The sequence below is a fragment of the Chlorocebus sabaeus genome, chromosome 13, assembly GCF_047675955.1.
Source record: "Chlorocebus sabaeus isolate Y175 chromosome 13, mChlSab1.0.hap1, whole genome shotgun sequence".
In the NCBI taxonomy this organism is placed as follows: domain Eukaryota; kingdom Metazoa; phylum Chordata; class Mammalia; order Primates; family Cercopithecidae; genus Chlorocebus; species Chlorocebus sabaeus.
In genome coordinates, this window is record NC_132916.1 from 83951018 (window position 1) to 83975198 (window position 24181).

The 24181-nt window shown below is 32.9% G+C and overlaps 1 pseudogene; it reads left to right on the forward strand.

Annotated features, from left to right (window-relative positions):
* Positions 1-1495: 1495 nt before the first annotated feature.
* On the forward strand, positions 1496-2065 carry LOC103240118 (transforming protein RhoA pseudogene; annotated as a pseudogene).
* The last annotated feature ends 22116 nt before the right edge of the window (positions 2066-24181 follow it).

Here is a 24181-nt window from a genome sequence, read left to right on the forward strand (position 1 = left end):
ACCTTCAACGTTATCTAGGTCAATGTCTGTTCCTCTCTTGAATGTTACAACATTTATTAATCATGTGAAATAGTTGTCAGAGATGTATTGTGAAACTTTGTAACTAAAATGTTTCGGAGATATGATAAATACTGAAGATATATTATAAATATTCTTTGAAAAATGAATAAAACTGGCCGGGTGCGGTGGCTCAAGCCTGTAATCCCATCACTTTGGGAGGCCGAGACCGGCGGATCACGAGGTCAGGAGATCGAGACCATCCTGGTTAACATGGTGAAACCCCGTCTCTACTAAAAAATACAAAAAACTAGCCGGGCGAGGTGGCGGGCGCCTGTAGTCCCAGCTACTTGGGAGGCTGAGGCAGGAGAATGGCGTGAACCCGGGAGGCGGAGCTTGCAGTGAGCTGAGATCCGGCCACTGCACTCCAGCCTGGGTGACAGAGCAAGACTCCGTGTCAAAAAAAAAAAAAAAAAAAGAAAAAAGAAAAAAGAAAAATGAATAAAACTATAGCCATTGCAAAATAGTGAAGTAGATAAATATCAAACTGATTAATAAATTGGGAAAGAGTTCTTAGAAAATCACTTAGAATAAAGCATCATAAAGTTATAGAAAATATGAAAAGTGATTCAAGATAAATGTATCATAGATTAAAAAAATAAGGTATAAGTGTAAGAGAGAAAAATGGCAGAAAGATATTTGATGAGAAAATTTCTGGTAGTTTTCTAGAGGTGAACATTTAAAAACAAGATCAAAGATGAAAGGTGAAAAACAATCTGAAGAGGATAACTAGAAACAAATTCACAAATACTTGTGAAGTTGCAGAACACCAAAGAAAGAAAGAAAAAATGTCTCAGAGGAAACAAGTCAGATGTGCTACATAGGCAAGACAATTAGAATGTTACACTTTTCAACATCAATAATAAATGCCAGAAGAGAATGAAAATACCTTTATTATGTTGAAGCATTAAAGGTCAACTAAAATCTTAAACCCAGATAAACTAGCGTTCTAAAATAAAGGTAAAACAAATTCATTTCCAAACATTAAAAAAACAAAATGATATCTTACCACTCTCAGATCCTACCTGAAATAACTAGTAAGGGAGGATGAAGAAATGAGCATGAGTAAAACTGAAACCAGAAGAAAAGAGCACAAGAAACACACTTGAACAAAGACACAGATGAACAAACACACAGATAAACGTGTTTTTCAATAGGACTACCAAAGATAAAAAGAGAAAGAATCACCACCTGTAAGAGTTTTCAAATTAGGTAGAGGCCGCCCGCCCTGGCTGGCTCGCACTCCCTTCCTGCGTCCTCCATCCGTTCTCTCGTGAGTCCGTGGTCTCCTGTTCAGTTACCAGCCCTGCTTTCCCAGCTTGCGACTCACGTCCTGGGCACGAAGAGACTGGACTCCGATTCGTCGCCTGAGCCTGTCTTCTGAGAAGTTCAAGGTGCTTTGTACGATGTCAGCCACCCAGGCCTGTGTCCTCCAGCAATGGCTCCCATCCAGAAGCAGCTGGTAATTGTCGGTGACGGAGTCTGTGGCAAGACGTGCTTGCTCATTGTCTTCAGCAAGGAGCAGTTCCCAGAGGGCTACGCACCCGCAGGGTTTCAGGACTATGTGGCCCGTATTGAGGTGGATGGGAAACGGGTAGAGCTGACTTTGTGGGACACAGCCAGGCAGAAAGATGATGATCACCTGAGGTCCCTCTTTCACTCAGACACTGGTGTTATACTTATGTGTTTCTTCATTGACAACCCTGATAGTTTAGAAAACATACCAGAGAAATGGACACCAAAAGTCAAGCATTTCTGTCCCAACGTGCCCATCATCCTGGTGGGGACCAAGAACGATCTTAGGAATGATGTGCACACAAGATAGGAGCTAGCCAAGATGAAGCAGAAGCGAGTGAGACGCGAAGAGGGCAGAGATATGGTCAAGGGGACTGGCGCTTTGGGGTACACGGAGTGTTCAGCAAAGACCAAAGATGGAGTGAGAGAGGTTTTTGAAGTGGCTGCAAAAGCTGCTCTGCAAGCCAGACGTGGGAAGAAAAACTCTGGGTGACTTGTCTTGTGAAACCTTGCTGCAGGCACAGCACTTAAGAGGTGAATTTTGAAGTGCTGTTGATTAATCTTAGTGGATGAACACTGGTTTTTTTCATTTATATACAGTTTACCTATGATTACAAATTTAAGGCACGTCATCTTGTTACCAGTATTTAGAAACCAACCCTGATTCTTAATGAAGCCAAACCCGTCAGGCCTCCCAGGATCCTTTTGCCACTACTCTAACAACCCTCCTCTACACTTCTGCCTGACACACCATGGCAAATTCAAAGAATTTCTTAACTTCTTGCTTCTGTCTAGAAAGAGAAACAGTTGGTAACTTTGCAAATTAGGCTGCAGCTACTTTATAACTAACCTTCCCTGCCTATCATCTGTCAACAGCAAGGTACTCTCATAAGACACAACTTCAGTGCTTTACTCTTTAACAAGTTTCATTGGCATAGCTCTGGCGTGAGTATCTGGTTTTTTGAAAATGGGTTCGACAAGAAAGACCCAAGGCCACGCAGCTGTGGCATAGTTACAGTTCTGTGGTTTCATGTTAGTTACCTTAGAGTTACTGTGTAATTAGTGCCACTTAATGTATGTTACCAAAATGAATATATCTACCCCAGACTAGATGTTGTATTTTTTTATAATTGAATTTCCTAGTATTGACATTTGTTATCCCCAAAGACAGTGTATTGCTTGTTAAAAAGTAAAGTGTATTTGGAAATGTCAAATGGAAAATTCATTTTTAAATAAATGAATACAAAAATAAAATAAGATAAAAGAAAAACACTAATGGAAATATAAGAACAAACATGGATTTTTCAGGTAATGTAGTCTAAGTTTCTTATATAGCTCAAAAATATTAGAGATAAAACCAAGAAAAGAATAAAAATAAAAAAATAAAAATTTCAAACCTATAAAAAGAGAAAAATGATTAATAAAAATGTGGTTATTCCAATAAACATTAGAAAATAAGTAAGGGAAAAAGATTATATTCAGTAAAAACAAAAGAAAGTAACAGAAGGAAGTAAAATATAATAATTACAATAAGTTGCATCCAGGTTAAAGTCTCCATAACACGGTAAGTGGTATAAAGAGATGTTTAGGCTATAAAGGTTATGACATAAAAAGGTTATCAAAGCCAAGTGATGGAGTTGTTTCCTGCTACCTGAAATGAGCAACTATTACCAACAGTCGGAATATTTAGGGATATCAAACTTGGATATGATAAGGGATAATTTTGTAACAGTTAGGATTTTTTAAAGAAGGGAGTTTCTATCGAGGGAGGTTCTTCAAGCCTAGGCTAGATAAATGTTAAGTAAGAGGTGAGAGTTTTATATGTTGGACTTTTTAATACCAAGATCATATCATGCCAGGGTTTTTCACTTGTACAAAATTAAAAAAAAATTAAAAAAAAACAAACTTCTGAATGTAGAATACTTTTTTTACTTTGAAGCATAATCAAGAAAAATATTTTAAGAATTTATTCTACTCATCACGGTATCCTACAGCCTTAGAACAGTGTGTGACACTTAACACAACTTCAATAAATAGTTCTTGAATTGAATTGAAAACCCTGGTAGATTTAATGTAGTTTCAGGAAAATAATAGAAAGCTAAAGAGGATAAAAGTATAGACAATGATAGAAATAAACACAAAATTATTAAACTTTATAAAATCCCATACAGTGGGAAATATAAAGTGCATCTAGAAAATCATGAGAATTTTTCAAAATATACAAGAAAAATAATAATTTTATCTGATGCATTTGGGTATGACCAACTATGAGAGAATGTAATTCTAAACTGATAGTATTATGTCTAGACAAGTATTAGCCTTTTTAAAGAAAAGAATTATTAAAAGTAATATTTTCCATTTTAAGAAATACATATTTTATAAGCAAACTACACCCAGATTAGCAAACCTATTGATTTCTGTATCCAGAGAGTGGACTGGGACTTTGGTTTTATTTTTCCATCCAGACAGGACCAAATACCTTCATTAAGAGGGGATTCACTGTAACTACATTTATTGCAATAAATGTTCTTCTTGGCAGGACTTGGCTATGTGACAAGGGGTTTCCTCCATATGCATCTTACGAAGTCAGTTTCTAAAAGCTATAAATTATTTTTGAGTTTTACTAAAATAAAGTAGTGCGCTATTTGCCAGACATGACTTTATTTCATCCAGCCCACAGGAGCAAAGGAGATGAATTTTAGGTTTTATTTCAACATACTCGAATTAATTTCTGTTTCTTCGAATACATAGGGGATTTCTTCTCACAACCACATACTCATTCACTATTTAGTGGTCACAGGGAAAAAGACGGTTTCATATACTGGTTCTTGTGAAAATATAATGATTGTTATTGACTTATTTTATAGAAAATATGGAAGACATATAGACTTTACCTTAGTTTTAAGTTGCTAAAACTCTACTGGGATCATTAAGTCCTTACCTGATCCTTCAGATCTGAGGTCCATCAGCTCTACCCAGCTTTAAAAGTTTATTTATAAACTGTGTTTTCCCTAGAAAGTATTTATCAGTCTCCTTTGTACTACAATGTTTCACAAACATATCTGATCGAAAGATTCATATGGGGAGCTTGCAAAAAATCTGACTTGTGGATGTGTTCTCTGGAGATTATGATTTGGTAGTTTAGGGAGACCTAGGAATCTGTGTTTTTAAGTCTCCCCAAGTGACTCCTAAAATCAGACAAGGTTGAGAAACACTGACTGACTGCATGTTGCTCCTTCAGCACTTCCTCTGCACACCATATGGTATTCTGCGCCCCTAAAGGAGGTACACACTCTGAACGATGAGCTCATACCAGGAAGATAAACCCCAGAGCACTGTGACCCTTGCCCAAAAGTTCAGAAGAGATCAATGGCAGGATTTGTTTTGGCTGCATTTAGACAAAATTTATCCAATAATGGTATTAAAAACATCTGCTTTTTTTGAAGCAAATGTGGATGTAATAAAATAAGTGCTTTATTGCAGACGAAAAACTATGTGGAGATGTGAGAAAGGAAACTTGCAACTAAAAGAATAACTCTTAAAGCCACAGTCAAACTCTTGTGATTTAAGTCAGCCAGCTCAGGAAGAGGAGTACCAGTCTCAGGCCCTTTGCTATGCAGTTTCATGGAGAATGCAGGTCACTTTTGCCTTGGTTTCATATTGCTTTTGGATTAATACCTCGCTTGCTCGACATGCAAATTGCTGGCTAATATTGTACCTGTTATACAGTACATGCTTTCAATGAATGATTGTTGAACAAAAGAGGGGTGTGAAATAGATGTTTTGGGAGATAGACTAAAGGTAATAGTTTGCATTAAACATATTTTTAATTTACCTATTGATTTTAATTAAGGTCTTGCTGAGTTTGCAATTCAAAGAGATTTTTAAGAGGAAATATACTTTAAATCTTTCCCATATATTTTTCATATTCTTAATGTATAAAATTAGAGTCTTAAATATTACAACGCACACACTTAAATTATGGCTTGCTAAATCAGTCTGCATCTAAATGAGATGAAAAAAAGCTTATGAGATAGAAATAATGGATTGAGTTTTTGATATAAAAAGCAGAGACAATAGCTCTTCTAGTTAAGAATAGATAATTTTTCTTATGAAAGAAACATTTTTATGATAGAAAAATATTTATTGAGCTTATGTCTCTCTTAGATCAATTTATGTCTTCCATGCAGTGTTGAAAACCTTTTTCTCTTTTTCTTTAAAACACAATTATTTTTCCAAGAAAGTCTCTTATTTACCTCAGGGAAAGAAAATCAATACTATTACAGAGAAAAAGAGACATTCCTGTTTTCCATTTGGTTCCTTGAAATTACAGACATTATAATTAACATAAATCCATTACATACTACTTTTCATAATAGAAATCATGATGACCAAATTAGTACATTTTATAACCTCGAACTCAGAAAATTGCTAACGTAGATATGTAGTTGGTTTTTTTAAATTGGTATTTCACCAAAAGTAATTAATTATAGAATGTGTCATTTTCAGTAGCATTTTTTTTTTGCAAAATATCAGAATTCCACAAAAGATTTAGTAGAAACCCAGCAGAACACATTATTCTGTCTTTATATACAAAATTAATGCTTCAACATTAGGAACGGTGCAGATTTCATAATTTTTTGCTTAAGAGTATTATAATAACACTGATAAAATATCATTATTTTAAATTAAACTACTCCGTTAAATAAGAGATGAATGGAGGAGATAATTGTAGACAGACAGACAATAATGACTAGGACATAAGGGCATAGAAGAAAATATACTTAATAATACATACGAAAAGCTAAATAAGCTCATAGCTGTCCAATCCCAAAATACTAGATTTAGGTTCTGTATCTTTAAGTTGGAAAGAAATCTGGGGGCATAGAATTTAAAAAATAGGAAAGACTTAGGAACAATATAAAGAAAAATTAAAACAGTACTTTTCTGCTAAGTTGTAAATGAATGTAACTCAATACCTCCAGGAAGTGGTATAGTTTAGAAATAGATTATAAGGAGATTTTTAAAAAATTGAAGAATTCATAACGGGTCCTTGCTGCAATTAGTACACTTGAGATAACTTTGGAGCGAGTATTGACAAGCAGACCCTGCTACTGATCGTTAGCTGACACTGGCATACTGGGTGGATTGAAGGACCAGCCTCTTATGATCCTCTTCATCTCGTTCCTGCTCATTTATTCTTTCTTCAAGCAGCAAAAACAGATGTAAGCCTTGCCAATCATACTTAAACAGTTAACATCTAACATTCATGCTAACCAAAAATCTCCGGGAAAGTGAACAGCTTAGAATCTATGTACAATTTTTTGGATTTTTGTGAAAACATTTAAATAGCAAAACTAGGGAAAGTTTGTTTCTTCTTAGTGGGTTATGTTGCTTGTGGTGGGTCTTCTTAGACTAGAGTAGAAAAAAAATGAAGCTACATGCAGAAGTTGTGTTTTCAGAAGGTATAGCAGTTATCTCAAGCTCTTGGTGAGCATAGTACACTGAAAAAGAAAGATAGGGAATTACCTGGCCACTTGGGTGCCTTTTTTCTGTGCTTGTCTGGGGGTATGCTTTCCTTTGATAATAGACACTCATAAATACAAGTCATTGAAATGGTGGGAAGGGGAATACTATGACTCCACACGCTTTGAGAGGCTTTGAAATTCAATGTGGTATCTTTATGTTGGAGAGTGGCTGAAGATCAAGGGCAATCAATCCTGATACTTTTAAATTTATAGACATTTTGGCTGGAGGAGGGAATGGAAAAGATTTATCCTTCTGGAATATTTCATGTCTGCTCTGTCTCTTCTACTTCATCTTTGGATCCACATCCTAGTGGAATAGCAGAGAGGCTGTCTGCAGGTGGATATCAGCTGCTGAGTCTAATTATAGCTACTCAATAACAAAAATTCCAAACAAACAAACAAAACAAAAATAAATTCTTCATTTTTGGTCTACTCATCTTTCTTTTTATTATAACCTTTGCTATTTTATCACTTGGAGTAAGTAATATATATTTCACCTCTATCTTATTATAAAATCACACCACTGAGAATCTAGGTCATATTTGTTATTATTAATACACTGTAAAAATGCCAAGCATTTTCTATTTGACCTTTTGCAACTCTCTCTCCACCACGCTTCCTACCTCTGTTCTATCTCCTTCACGTTGTCTCAAATGTGGAAAATAAATATCTTTCTCTGTCTTGTTAAATTTAATTCTTTCTTCTTTACTAATTCTTAATGACCTTGGACAGTCTTTTCTCATTTAAGAAGAATAATACACACCTGTTTCAGGCTGTCACAGTCTCTCAGGCCTTTTTGTTAATTGCTGCTGCTACTTCATCTTATAAATTACTTCCTTCTCCCCAGAAAGCGGCATCTCCTCTGAATGAGCTTTCTCTCACCTACATCTTCCTTCTCCTTTTCCTCCCTCCATTGATCTTTTTCTCTTTGTATCCATGATTTCTTCCTTTCATAAATCTTTCTTTATACAAATGTGATTTTATTATCTAAACTGAAATTCAATTTACCTTCACAATTTTTTAAAATGGAAATTGATACATTTCCAAATTGTCTAGAACTAAAAATTTTCTAACAATAGAACAATAAACATAATAAGCTTAATACATATTAACATATGAAATGACAAGTTCCTCAACTTCATACTAGTGCTTTGTAATAATTCATAAGTCCATAATAACAACCTAATAAATCATTTTTTTAATTTATATGTATCTAAAAACTCCACTGTATCAGGAGCTGTTACATAATTTCATTGGTTTATTGGTCTCTGGTAATATGTAAGAGATTTCATAATTATAAGAAATGATAAATTAGATGGAATCCAACACAAAATTTATAAACAACTAAACAAATAACCCAGGCAAAGAAAAAAGTAACAATACCAATTTGTATTATCTTTGCACTTATTGATAGTTAGTATATTTTAGAGGCAAAGCAAATTTTCCATGAAAGCTGAAGATTTAGCTTGGTAAGTGATAATGGATTCATTAATGCTGGAGGAAAGAATGTATATAATTAAATAACATTTTATTTACTCAAAGGAAACTAGTAAAACAAATCACATAGAATAAGTGAGTGTTCTGTCTTGGTCACTGTTTATTAAGATTTTGCATCAAATTACACAAAATATGCTTCCAAATATCTATTGATAAATGAATGCATTGGCATTATACATAAAAATTAGAACTCTAGGGGAAAAAATCCAGAATATATTAACATAAAATTATTTAAGTCTTTTAAGTTCTAGCTAACCTAACAATTAGTTTGCTTTGCATAGCAAAAATATTGTTTTCCTAATAGTGTTTCCTCAGTAGAACTAGTGGGAGAAGTGGAGGGAAGAAAATCATATTGCTATAACAGAAGAACTAAAGCTAAGGAGCATCAAAGCAAAGCGAATTGCCTCCTTAGTGATTGGGCTGGTTTAACAAATACTAGTTAACACATACTATTGCACATTTCATGGAACTGGAAACATTTCTTTCGTGTGTTAAAAAATTTTCAGGAGACAGAATTTCAAATTACTGACTATATTGCCAAAAGAAGAAGTATTATTAAAGACATGTATTATTCAAATACATTAGACTAGTAAGTCTAGTAATCGTACACCATTTATATTCATTTTTTAAAGTATAAGATGATATAATTTGAGTTATATCGCAATTTGTGTAAATAAATATGACAAGTCTGGGCTGATCCCCTGTATTTTTGGTAACCAAAAGTCCCAAATAAACTACTGTGAAAAATAGTGTCTTGAAATTATGGTAGTGTTAGAAACAATCTACATAAGTTGGCAGAACTTTGTAAGTTTTGTTGAATTAGTGAATGAGTAGGAAATTTACGACATATCCACTGTCTTCTGTTATTTAGGACTGGCTAATTTCCTGAACAAATTAGTTTAAACTTGACTTAATAAGAAAAGAGAAATAGGTTGAAATATACGTCAATACTTGACACTTTTTCTGCAAGCTAAAGGCAAATTGTCTAACTTGCAAAGTCTCAATTTCCCAATTTTTCAAACAGACCTGGTAACATTTGCAACCTATCAAAAGAGCTTAGGAAGGTTTAATGAGGTGACATATCTAAAATGTTATCTGAGAGAAAATATTTTTATTATCTCTGCAGATAATACCTCAGCTTGACTGGAGAAAAAAAGATACTACAAGATATCATTGTATTATGATAAAGCAATGAACTACCACCTGCAGGAAATTGGCTTCATGAAAGGCAATGACAAAGAGCACATCAGGATTACATGAAATCAATCAGAGGCAGGCAGGAAGAACACAAGCCAGATGAAGTGGAGTCTTTCATGACAGGCAGGAGAATATATCAAAGCCATCCTTGCTAATTTCAAAAAGCCCACTCCCTCCTCTAGAGGTGAGAACATTACTTCAGACAGCATGCTGGCTCTGCTGGACTTCTGTGAAGATGCTACGACTCCATTTGTGGGTTTCTTAAAGAATGATTTAGGAATGAAAACGGCCAGCAAGCCTGTTAATTTAGATCATCTGTGGGAGACACTTGAGTGCAAACTTTTCCACATCTATTTCTCCATTAGGAACTTATTTGCAACAACTGAACCTTCACTTCTATATTTTAATTACGAACTAATCATCTTTTAATAATGTTCTCTTAACTAATTTTCAAAGAAAATGCTAAGTAATTTCTCTTTAAAAAGATACATCCTTGCAAACAAAACACTAAAACAACTCATATAAAAGTAGATAATGTCACCTAATAGGTACCCACAAAAATTAAAAATTGAATAAATAAGTAAATAAATAAATAATATTTGCTACCTATTATTCTGATTAAAAAAGTAGTTGGTATCTATCCTTGAAAGAAAAAGTGAAATTAGCAGGAGAAACAATCATCAAAATGATGGCTATGACGGATGAGTTACGGTGAGATCTCCTTGAAGGCCAATATTTTTCAGAGGAAGAGCAGATGCTATAATAAGATCTGAATAAATGTTGCAATCCTAAGGTTACATTCAGTGATGAATTCACATGTTCCAAGACCTGTAAGGATAAGTGAAAAGAGTATCCTGAGAAACCTCATGGTGTTCTCTGTGCTCAGACAAAGGACTATACCATCAGACAAAGGATTATACCATGAGGGCAGTTGGCAACAGTATGATAGAACTATGTGTAATTGGAAGTCCGATAGGTATAAGGATTATTTAAGTGGTTGTGGCTGTGATATTGGCATAGGAGCTGATGCTGCCAGGGGTTCTGGGTAAGTAAGATGACAGTTTTTTACTTAAAAATTATCAAATTTCCTCCTGAAATAAATACCAGGTGGCAAACAAATTAACTAAATGCATCAAATACATTTTTATCTATGCCTTCAAATTGAGTCTTTTCTAGTAATAAAGATACTTTGAATTGAACTAAGGGTCAATGAAAATTTAGGGTAGTAAAATATTATTTTAATTAATTCACATGCCTGTAAAAGTTTAACTTAAATATTTTGGTTTAATTGCCAACCGTCTCTAAAATTTGGTAAACAGAAAATAAAATATTTATATTTGTGAATCCAGAGTTAATGTAGCATTTATGAAACATTCAAAGCAAAAGCAAAAGTTCTCTCCTTTGCAGCATATTAATTGGAATCACATTTTTCAGGAAGAGTGTTCATAACAGACAAAAAAGCAAAATTATTTCACATTTTTATAAGGTCTTAGCTTATAAAACACTTAGTTCAAGAGAGAGCTAGAATACATCTTAGAAATAATCTCTTCTACTTTTCTCAATCCATGTTCCAAGTTGTCCCTGAGCTGAGCTGAGATAGATTTAGACCACACTCTAGTTCACATAGTAGCAATCTTTTTCAAATGTATAAGGGAAAAAAAAGCTAATGTATGAGTTTTCTCAATTTCATGTTTTCTCTCATATTTATTTTCTTTTCTGCTATCATTTGTCCTTTAGTAATATTAGTAAACAATAAATGATCAAGCAGCAATATAATAAATAACTTTATTAAAAATGAATATGTGTTGTAAATATTTTGATTATTTGTGGATTTTCTGACATGTGGTGATGACTTGACATTGCTCACCTATAATAGAGTCATGTTATGTTAGGAAAAAGAGATCCTATTTAGTGGTATTACATAAAATGTACTTTGAAGGCATGATTTTCCTTAAATTAAAACGTAATTTTCAAGTATCCTATTACCTGGGTAAACATAAAAGCCTTAAATATGGTCTGCTGTTGAGTTCCAGTAATGTCGCAGAGGTGGTAAGTAGCACAATAAAATTAAAAACTCATCATCTGGCTTTGAGTACAAGATTTGGCTTATTTAATTAGTTGTTTGTATAGCAGGGATTTTGTTTTCATGAGGAAAGAAGACAACAGAACGGCAGGGTTCTGAGTATTTCTGTGAGGCTGTTTTTGTAGAAGTATAACATTTAAGTTGGTAGACTTTGAGTAAACTTTATTGCCCTCTATTACATGGGTGGGTCACATCAGCTGAAGGCCTTAATACAATAAATTGATTGCTTTTGAGCAACAGCAATTTATCCAGAGACTTCCCTTGGACTTCCCCTTCAACATTTAAGCTTTCTGATTCTACAGTAAATTGTTTTAGGGCTTCAACCAGAACATCGGCCCTCCTGGGTCTCTAGTCTACTAGTCTTTGGACAGGAATTACATTCTCAGTTCTTCTGGATCTCCAGCCTGTTAGTCCACCCACAGATTTTGGACTTGCTAGCCTCTGTAATTAGATGAACCAATTATTTATAATACATTTCTTCACACACACAGACACACAGACACACACACACAGACACCACACACACACACACACACACACACAGAGTCTGTTTCTCTGGAGAATCTTGAGTAGAATGATGGCCAATTTCTGTTTCTAGTTAAGTCAGAGTAACAGGACAAGGTAACAACAGCAACAAAATGAAACAATGGATTACAAGATAATATCAGTAGACATCAGGCAATGAAAATGAGTTATCACTGAGAGTTGGGAAACAAATGAGGTAAGCATTATGACTGCTCCCCGCTTATGGCCTTGAGAGGGTTTCAATACCACTTCACAAGAAAGAGAGACTAAGGGAACCTGATGGACCCCTTGAGTTGAAGAGATGGAGCTGAGAGTTCAAGGAGGCTGAGGAGACCAGAATATGTACGTGAATACACTAGAAAGAAAAGAGCTGCTCAGGAGAAAGAATCCAAAGATCTGCAGAGAGTGTCCCTCAAGTATTGAACAGAAAACGAATCAGTATATACATGTGAGTAAACTACCAAAAGACAGGAAAGGAGCCACCTGAAAGGATCAAAGATAATAGTGTTTGGCACTCACACAGGTCTGCAATAGTGCTTAATCCTGCCAGAAAGATTAGAAAACCTCATGGTTCATGGTATTGAATAGAGTACACAGGAGGGCCTTATCTCAATAATGGGAAATAATCAGATGTCTGCTGAGCATTATTCTGGTCCAGTCTAGCAAATCTTAAAAGCAAATTAGGGATCAAACAGTTTCCAAGTGACTTAGTGGTGTCTTAGGAAGAAAAAAAAAAAAAAAAAAAAAAACCTCAAGAAGACAGAGAAATAAAAAAATAAAAAAAAATCAGTAACCAGAAAGATAAAAATTATAATATAATATCTGCTATCTAATCAAAAATCGCATGCATGCAAAAAACCTGAAAAGTTAGACCCATAATGAGAATAAAAATAAAGCAACGAAAGTCACCCAGAATTGAGGTTAGAATTGGCACACAGGCATTAAATATATATAATTACAGTTTCCTATATTTTTGAAAATATGAGTAGAAACATGAAAGGTATAAATAAAAACAAATTAAACAACTAGAAACAAAAACTATAATGAAAAGAGTAACTATTCATAATAAAATGTAGAGGAAAAAAGCACACAAAAAATAATGAGCAAAGCATAAGTGAGCTGTTGGGCAATCATAAGTAGCCTTATATGTGTGCAATTACAGTCACCAGAGAAAAGGATGTGGTAGTGTCAAAACATATGTGAAAAACAATGGCTGAATCTTTTCTAAATTTTAAGTAGACTGTCAACTTATAGATCCAAAGGATCAATAAATCCAAATTACCAAAAAAAGGAAAAAGAAAGAAAAGAAAAAGAAAGGTTAAAGAAGAAACTACACCAGGGCATATAAGACCAAATTGCCCTAAATTAGTGATAAAAATAAGAGAAAAATTGTGAAAACAGCAAAAGAAAAACACATGGCATATACCACAAAGAAGAACAGAGAGAGAAATAACAGCAGATTTATCATTGAAAAGAATGGAAGTGGGGAGACAGTGGAGCAATGTCTTTAAAAGTACTGAGAGAAAACAGCTGTCAGCCAAAAATTCTGTTCCTAGCACACATATCTTTCAAAAACGACAACAGAAAAAAGACATTTCAGACACACCAAAGCTCAAAGAATTTATCAGCAACAGACAGTAAATTCTGTGAAAATGAAAATAAAATGTTTAAATAAATCTTTCTGGTCGTGGAACAATTATGCCAGATGAAATGTGAATCTACACAAAGAAATGCAGATCATAGAAATGGTAACTATGGATAAATTTTAATGTTATTTACATCTCCTAAAACTAGTTAACTATTTAAACAAAATTAAAATCAATATAGTGTACAGTTTTTAACATATGTAAAAGTGAATGTGTGACAATAAGAAAACAAAGATTGAAAAGACAGAAGTATTGTATTTTACAATTCTAAGATATGCAAAATTATGTATTACTTAGCAATATAAGGTAATGGACAACTGGAAATGGATATGGAAAACAAAATGTTAGATTTAAATTAAACAATCACATTAAATAAAAATAGTCAAAACACACCATTTTAAACAGCAGGCGTTTTCTCTTTATTTGACTTGTTTTGAATCCAATGAGGATCGTTTATGATTCCATTTTTATCTTCTTTTTGGACTTTATGGTTATTTGTGTTTATGATTTTAATGCTGCTTTGTGGCTTACAGTGTACATTTTTGACTTATGACACGGATACAATGACTCAATTACGTACTATCTACAAGAAACCCAGTTTAAATATAAAGACAGATTATATCAAAAGTAAAAGAATAAAAAAAGTCATGATAACTCTAATCAAAAGATAGGTGGAGTGATTATATCAATACTACATGAAGTGGATATCAAAGTAAAGGCTTTATCAGAAATAAAGAATGCCATTCTTTGATAAAAAGTCATCAATTTTTTAAGGTGACATAAAAATTTTTCAATTGAATGTAATGAAAATAGAGCATCAAAAGATATAAAGTAAAAATAGTAGAAATGAAAGGTGAAAATAGATCCACAATTATAGTTGAAGATTTCAACACTCTACCTGGTACAACAAAAAGATAAAATGTAGATTACAATATAGAAGACCTGAAAAATACTATCAGCCAGCTAATTGATGTTTATAAAATACTATATGCAACATAAGAATTCACAGTTTTTTAAGTATACATGGAACTTTTGCCAAAGTAAGCAATACTCTGAACCATAAAATAAGTCTTCCAAACTCCAAAATTTAAAAGGATTCCAGTCATGCAAAATATATTCTCTGGCCAAGGTGGACTTAAATTGGAAATAAATCACTGGAGAATGTTTGGAAAATCCCCAAGTATTGAGAAATGAAACAATACAACTCTAAATACCTTATAGGTCAAGGTAAAAATAAAAAAATATGTTAGAAAGTATTTTAAACTAAGTGAAAGTGAAAACACAACATGTCAAAATGTATAGGATGCTGGTAAAGTAGAACTTAGAAGTAAATTGTAGCACTAGATCTATGTTAGGAAAAATAAAACAGTTCTCAAATTCATGACTATAGTTTCAACCCTAAGAAACTAGAGAAAAATAGTAAATTAAACCTTAAAACAGTAGAAGAAAGGAAATAAGGATTGATATAAATCAAAATAGAAAACAGTAAGTAGAGGAAATCAATAAAATCATAAGATAGTTTTTAATAATGTGAAAAATAATTGATATATCTTATGCCATACTACCAAGGAAAAGAGAGGGATGGCACAAAATCACCAATATTAGGAATAAGAGAGGTCATATCATTACAGATTCTACATATATTTAAAGTATAATAAATAATACTGCGAACAACATTATGCCAGTGAATTTGACAACTTAAAGGAAATCAACCAATTGATTGAAAAATACAAACTACCAATATTGATTCAACAAGAAATAGATAACTTGAGTAGCCATGTATCTATTTTTAACAAACTTCTGGTTGTAGTTAAAATTCTTTCCAGTAAGAAAATTCTAGGCTCGACTGGGCGCGGTGACTCATGCGTGTAATCCCTGCTCTTTGGGAGGCCATAGCAGGCGAATCATGAGGTCAGGAGTGCAAGACCATACTGCCCAATAAAAATACAAAAAAAAAAAATTATCCAGGTACGGTGGTACTTGCCTGTAGTCCCAGCTACTTGGGAGGCTGAGGCAGGAGAATACCTTGAACCTGAGAGGCAGATGTTGCAGTGAGCCGAGATCAAGGCACTGCATTCCAGCCCTGGGCAACAGAGTGAGACTCCATCACAGAAAGAAAAGAAAAGAAAAAAGAAAAGAAAAGAAAAGAAGAGAAGAGAAGAGAAGAGAAGAGAAGAGAAGAGAAGAGAAGAGAAGAGAAGAGAAGAGAAGAGAAAGAAGAGAAGAGAAGAAAGGAAGGAAGGGAAGGGAGGGAGAGAAAATTCTAGTCTCATGTGTCTTCACTATTAAGTTCCACCAAATGTTTAATGAACATATAATATCAACTTTACACAAGTTTTTCCAAAGAAATGAAAAGGAGGGCACTATCAGAGCCCAGAATTACTCTGACAGTAAAAGAAAAACAGAAATAAAAAAACAATGACTCTCCTAAATATGATGCAAAAGCTCTCTACAAAATTTTAGCAAATTGAAGCCAACAATAAAAATATATAATACAAAATTACCAAGCTGGGCTTATTCTAGGAATGAAGGTTTAACATTAGAAAACCCATCAATGTAATTAGCCATGTTGGAAGACAATTATTAAAAATCCATATGATCATCTTAATAGAGAAAATGGTGTAGACAAAATCCAAAACTTGTTCCTAGGGAAAATTCTCAGAAAACTAAGAATAGAAAGTAATTTATCCAACCAAGTGGTTCTATGAAAATATGCAGCTAATATTATATTTAATAGTGAAAGACTGAATAACTTTTCCATAAGATCGAAACAAGAACAAAATTATAATAACTACCCTCAACACTTCTGTTTAACATTGTACTGGAGGTTCTAGCTAGTGGAATAAGTTAAGAAAAAAGAAAAAAAGCATGTCGATCAGACAGAAAGAAGTAAAACTGTCTTTATTTGTAGATGGCATGCTTGTACATGTAGATATTATGACATATCTACAAAAATCTACAAAAATTAATTTACAAGTTCAGCAAGATTTCAGGTTACATAATCAACATACAAAAATCAGTTGTATTTCTAAATACAGTAAATATCAAAAACTAAAATTTAAAACGTAGCAATAACCTAAAACAATATGAAATACTTAGGGATAAATCTAACATGTAGAAAACTTGCACACTGAAAACAACAAAATACTAAAGAAATAAACAAAGGAACTAAAAAATGACAGATGTATTATGATTGTGGTTCAGAAGACTCAATATTATCAACATGTTAGCTCTTCCTAGGGTGATCTACAGGTTTAATGAAATCTCAGTCAAACTCACAAGAGGATTTTTTTTGCATGCGTGTACCAAACTGATTCTAAAGTTCATATAAAAAAGCAAAGGCCCTAGACTAGACAAATCAACTTTGAAAGAGATAAACACTACTTGATTTAGACACTTATATAAAGGTATAGTAATCAAAATGGTGTGGCATCAAAGCAAAGACAGAAAAACAAATAAATGGAAATGATAATCTGGAAATACATATATGCACAGAGGTACAAAAGAAATTCAGCTGCTAAAGAATTATAATTTTTCAACACAGTGCTAAAAGAATTAGATGTCTATTCGTATGTGCCATGTAGAACATCTAGAAACTCAAATGTGTACTAGAACAAAATTTAAAACCTAAAACTATAAAACTTTATAATAAAATCATACAATAAAATCTTATGACCTTGGGATAGGCCCAGATTTCTTACATATAACACTGAAAGTATAACCCATAAAAGAATTAATTGATAAATTTGTTTTATCAAAGTGAAAAAAATGTCTACTCTTTGAAACATCCTGTTAATAAAATGAAAATCAACATTATAGATTGAGGGAAAATATTTGCAAATAATATATCTAATAAAGAATTTTTACTAAGAATAACAAACTCTTAAAACAATAATAAGAAAACAAATCAATAAAAATTGGGCAATGATTTGGATGCTTCACCAAAGAAGATATGCTATTGGCAAAAAAGCATGTGAAACAAAGTTCAGCATCATTTTTCTATATGAAATGCAAGTTAAAAAGACAATTATAAATTACTAAATATGTTAGAATAGCTAAAAGTAAAAAGATTGACCACATTTAATGTTGGCAAAAATGTGAAGAAACTACAACTTACCAATGCTGCTGGTGGGTAAGTAAAATGATATGAACACTTTGGGAAAGAGTTTGGGAGATTCTTAAAGTGTTCAATATAGACCTACAATAGCATTTAGCCCTTTTCTCCTAGTTATTTGCTCAAGAAAAATGAAATTACATGTCTATAACAAATACTTCTATGCAAATGTCAGTAGCAAATTTATTTGCATTAGTGAAAATCTAGAAAATACCAAATATCAATTATCAAGTGAATGGACAAACAGTGGAAAAATTTGTGCAAGGCAATATTACTTATCAATATAAAGAAATAGCTATTAATAAACATACCATGGATGAATCTCAAAATTATTATGCTAAGTTACAAAAGCAAGACAAAATTGCACATACTGTATAGTTCCATTTATTTAAAATTCTAGAAGGTGACAACAGATTTATTGTTATAGAAAGCAAATGAGATTGCCTGAGCGTAAAGTGGGGGAAGGATTGGTGAGGAATGAAAGGAAGGGATTCCAACCAGGCCCTAGGAAACTTTTAGGAGTGATGAATATCTGCATTAACTTGAAGGTGGTAATATCCTCACAGTTGTATACATATGTCAACATTTATCAAATTGTACCTTTTAAACATGTTCATCTCATTGTGTTTTTTTAAAAAAGGAAACAAAAGAATTTTTAAATTTAGACAATTCAGACAACTGGACTGTCTGGATTAGAGTATCTGCTTTCCTAGTTACCAGTAATGTGACCCTAGGCAAGTTATATAACCTTTCAGTGTTGGCAAAATGGGTACAGTTATAGCAATTAACTATTAGGTAATTCACACATAGTGCATAGAACATTGCATCACATAATGAGGACTAACTCAGCGTTTTCTATTATCACCAATGTTATATGTTCTTAAAGCAATTAAAATATCACACTGCCTATAAATATTATTCTAGATGTTGTAAGGAGAATGCAGAAGAAATTATGGAAAAGAAAGCTATTCATCAGGAAAAAAAAAAAAAACACCACCTTGAGAAAAATGTCCACAGACATGTGCTCATATACAACTACATACAATTAGATAAATACAAAATGCTGAAAATAACTTTAAGGTTTTATAGTTTGGATATTAACTAAAGACAGAAAAAGTACTAGGCAATACTAAATTTAAAGTTATCCTTGGAATAATGATTTGAAAACTAATTTTCATGAATTCCATTACATACTACTCAGGAAAAGAAAAATCTAATGATAATGTTATTGTTACAGAGAAAGAAAATAGTTCTACCATCATCTGAAATGATTTGTGTGTGTATTTCAGTGACAGAATTGCAAAAATAAATATCATTTAAACTATGATATAGATAAAATAGCATATAAATAAAATATTAAAATAATATAAATAAATTCTTTATTATAATCTAAATGAAAAGTAGATTTTAATCTAAAGGTAAAAGAGTCTAAATGAAATTCTTTATTATAAGCGAATGCAAGTCAACATTTGTAGGCTTTGTCAGTTTTTTCTGGCCAGTGTGCTTAACTTGTACACATTTTCTAAAGTCTTGATTTTCAAGTTATATGTTTTAATTTATATACAACTGAAATAATCACATTTTCTTTCCTCTTCCTTCCCTTTCTACATTAAGGCTTTTGCTTGCCATATTTTCTCACTTAAATATATCTCTTTTCTCTAACTATAATCTTAAGCATCGCTTCTGTAGCCTATAACAGGTTTTCTCCTCCTTTGTGTAAAAGGAAAGCAAAATGGACCTTATTTTGTGAATTCCATTTTGTTTTAATTAGAAAGATATTGATACAACTCTAAAATATACTTTGAATGTTCTAAATAATGGGACAATAACACTGTTTGTTTGTTTGTTTGTTTGTTTTATCCCTTTACCAACAGCATTTTGCCAGTAGTTAATTATATTCCGTTTTTTTCAGTATTGTTTCCTTGAGAGTTTTCAAAACGATGGGGAATATCATAAGCTGCCTTTTTAGGATACAGAAACACAAAAGGAAAAAAAACCATCTCCTCATCAGTCACGATGTTAACACTAAGCAACAGCTCTGCAATATTATTCCTACCAAAAGTAGATGTCTTAGGTTGACAACGCAATGTAATATTTTCGGGGGATTTAAGAGTGTGCCACAGTTACCACTTGACAATCTTATTTTCACTGAATGTCCATCCTATAAAATGCACTGCAGTGATAAGGGACTAAGTTAATCTCCTAGATTGTCTAATAAAATGTTATTGTATTGGAACATATTTAGTAAAATTATTTTCCTTTGAACAATGAATCACCTAGTTGTAATGAAAAATAAGATTTCTTTGGTATATACCTGTGGGTAATAGTTGAGTATTTTCTTCTTGTAGAAATGATTTTAGTCTGGCATGTAGTAGGGATTTAATATGTGTGTACTAAAATATTAAAAGGAAAATAGGGCATATTTATTTTAAGGAGTGTTTTGGTTAAATATTATAGCTTTAGAAACATGAGCTATGTTATTAATGACCCTCTTCTGTGTGACATAAAAAGCAAGATTATATCAAATATTAAACACTAATAGGTCATTTTGCACTAATAGTAACATCCTGCTTCCTGAAAATTAATGTACACTGTCATTACATGTATATTAATAAACTCTTATTTCAACAGCTTAATAAGACAGATGGATAATAGACACAATTTTCAATATAAGCAGGTTGAGCAACAAACAGCTATTTCCAGGTATTACTTTTACTTTGTCAATTCTAGAAAATACTAAACAAGAGTTCATCTTTGTACTCAGTTTCACTGAGCAGAACAGCTCATTGCTTCTAGTAAAATGATATTGGCATTTCAATAAATTCTGCAAACTTGAAAAATTATCAAACATGTTTGATTTTCAAATAACAAGGAAGAATCACCTGTTATATCTGACTTACAATTTACCAAGTCTCTACAAATAATGCTGGCTAATCAGCACAACAATAGTGTGGATGGGAAGTGCACAGAGAAGGATAATGGAAACACTAGGCCCTGATTGTTCTATTAAAATAGGAGCAATTCATCACTTAGCACCATTAGGCACTGATCACTTGGACTGTGTAAAGAAGAACTTTCCGAGTTTTCAGTGTTCTTCAATCAACACAATACACTGGTGAATAAAAATTGGTGCATCTGTAATAAAATATAGATACTGGTTGCTGAAAGAAATTATCAATTTGATAATTAGTCACATTTTACAAATCATTAAAATAATATATTATGCAAAATTAAATCACAGTGAATGGACCATATGGATATTTTTCTATTTACTGTATTTCATTATGGCACTGATAAATAGCATATAATTTGTAACACTGTCATTTAATAATTAAAATGACTTTTATTATTTTGTTTACTGGTTTCTCATTTCTAGAGACTGTAATTTCGCCTTGTCATTAGTAACGAAGCTCACTCAGCAGCTCCTTCTAATAGAACTCAGCATGGACAATTTTCCACACAGATTCAATCTCTGCCTGAATCACACTAATCCTTTGATTGGGCTCAAGGAAAGGCCTGGATCCCTGTAGAGTTCCTGATGCACCGACTATTCATAAAAATAATAACAAGGCACCAAGCAGTCAGAAATGTGGGCCTTGCACCTGTTCTTCGCCCTAGTGAAACGAGCCGCAGGATAAGCCTTGTTGATTCTTCACTGGGACTAGATCTAACTTATTTACACTGGGAACTGAGGGCCTTTCGCAAAGTTTGAGCCTAAGGTTGTAGTTGAGAGAAGCTTTTGATGATCATAACTCATTCCTCTCTCTTCAAAAAAAGACACAGAAGGTTACTCTATATGTAAATCAAAAACACACACATAAGTGTAAACACATACACATGGAAAATAGCTATAGTAAATACAAACAGGCAAGGTGCTCTCATATTTTGCATGTAGGCAAATATTGAAACAGATTTTCTTAGTGATAATATTTTTGATGGTTTAGTAAAATTTAAAGTTATATTAATACTTATGGATCCCCAGGAAACTATTTAGACCCCATAACCAGTCACCATGGTTGTCTTATGGAATAAAACATTGTTTTGTACAGTACGCTTCTTTATAATTAGGCAACCAAAGTAGTCAGTTTTCCCATGTCTGAAATATTAGTTTCTATCATTATCAACATATTCATAATTTAAGACACATTGTAGTTAAGATTTGTTAGTCCATAGTAAGATGATCATTAGAACACTAGCTTCTTGTTGACAAAATGGTACTCATGCAAAAAATGAAGGAAGTGTTTTACTTTGTGAAAGCTGCATTACTCGTTCAGGCAACTAACAAGACCAATATAATTCAGGGGTTAGAAAATAGGCATGAGAATGTAAAAGATGCAGGTCCTAATGTTTAGTGCACCTGGAGTTGGTCCCGGCTCATGCATAACCCCTCCTCACATTTCTCCAAATAAATATTCATCGTGGTTAGCAAGTTCATTTTCTAATGCATTTAAATCCTTCTGAAACAGTGAATGGGAAAAAATTGTTTTTGTTGATCATAGAGCACTCTGATATTTCATATCCAACTTGTTACTTTTAAGGCTACTTTTTGGAACGGGTTCAGTCTTACTCATATAGACTGATTTTGCTTGTTAGACCACTGTAAAAAAAAACTAAGTGTTTTGTTCAATATATTTATTTTAAGGTAAAAAGTTCACATTTTTTCCAGTCATATGATAAATATATGGTAATATTTATCTTCAATATTTTATTTTAGGAATGACCTCAAAAGTAGTTATCAAACAACCTTTACAGAGGAAAATGTGATTTTCATTGCTGAGAGTATGGCATTCTGGATAGCCTGGATGGAAATTCAAAATGAAAAAACTGAAATGTCAGCTAAAGTATTATTTTAAAAACAATGCTAAGTTGTCATAAAAAAGAAGAATCCATAGAGCTAAAAGTAAAGTGACAATAGTAACCTTGAGTGATAACCAACTGCTAAAAGTAGGTTTGCATCTAGAGGGCTGTAGATAACTCTGGAAACTTTGCATTTTTGTTTTAGTAATGGCATGGGACATAGCAGAATATAAAGTGTAATGCTTACCTATGCAACACAGAAGACAGATTAGAGTGACTGGTCTACATTAATTTTATCAGGCTGAAGACTAGGTAAGCAAAGTGTCTCTCATATAAGGAGGCACCCAGTCTCAGAAGTTTTGTAGTGACTTCTGCAGTTTTGCACCACAGGTGCCTAGGTTACCTCAAATTACACCAGGCCTTAATCTGGGTGCTAAATGGAAAGGAAAATATCTCTCCAAAGAATAAACTAGCTTTCCAATCCCTGGGTTTACATTGTGAATTCACATCAACTATAAAATCTAACGATTTCAAGCCTAGAGTGGAATGATGTGGAATGGTCCCTTGTAGGCAGTACACTTAAGTGATTGTGGAAACCATTACAAATCCTCTCTAAAGAAACTCAGCACTCATGAAGATAAAATCTGAAGAAAGTGAGCCATTCATGATCAATACAAGGAAACAGTTCACCATAAGACAGAAAGAGTAGAAACAGCCAACGGCCAATTCAGACTTTTAAATAAACAGATATTGGCGTTAGCAAAAGTAGGAAATAATTAACAAATTTAACAAATGTTTTAAAATTCTAAAAAACTTTAAAATGTGAGAAGTGATCAGAATGCTATTTAAAGCAAGAATAATAGATTTGAAATATAACTAAATAAAATGTTAAGAATTTTTGAAAACATGATAATTTCAACTAAAACAATGCATACATTAACCAATATATGACACGGTGAATCAGAACACAGATGCAATGCAATTTTTCATAATTCAGAAGGCAGAAATAAGAAAAGGGAAATATTTTAAATAAGATAATAGTTTGAAAACATGAGGATAGACTAATAAATTCTAATGTGTGAATAATTGAAGTTCTAGAATTGGATCATAGAGAGAACTTAGAAGACAATATTTAAAGGTAATTAGCAAAGGAACTTTCAGAATTTCTTATGGCAAACACAAATTCAAAAAGCTCAAAAAGTTGAGAAGTACTAACAAAAAA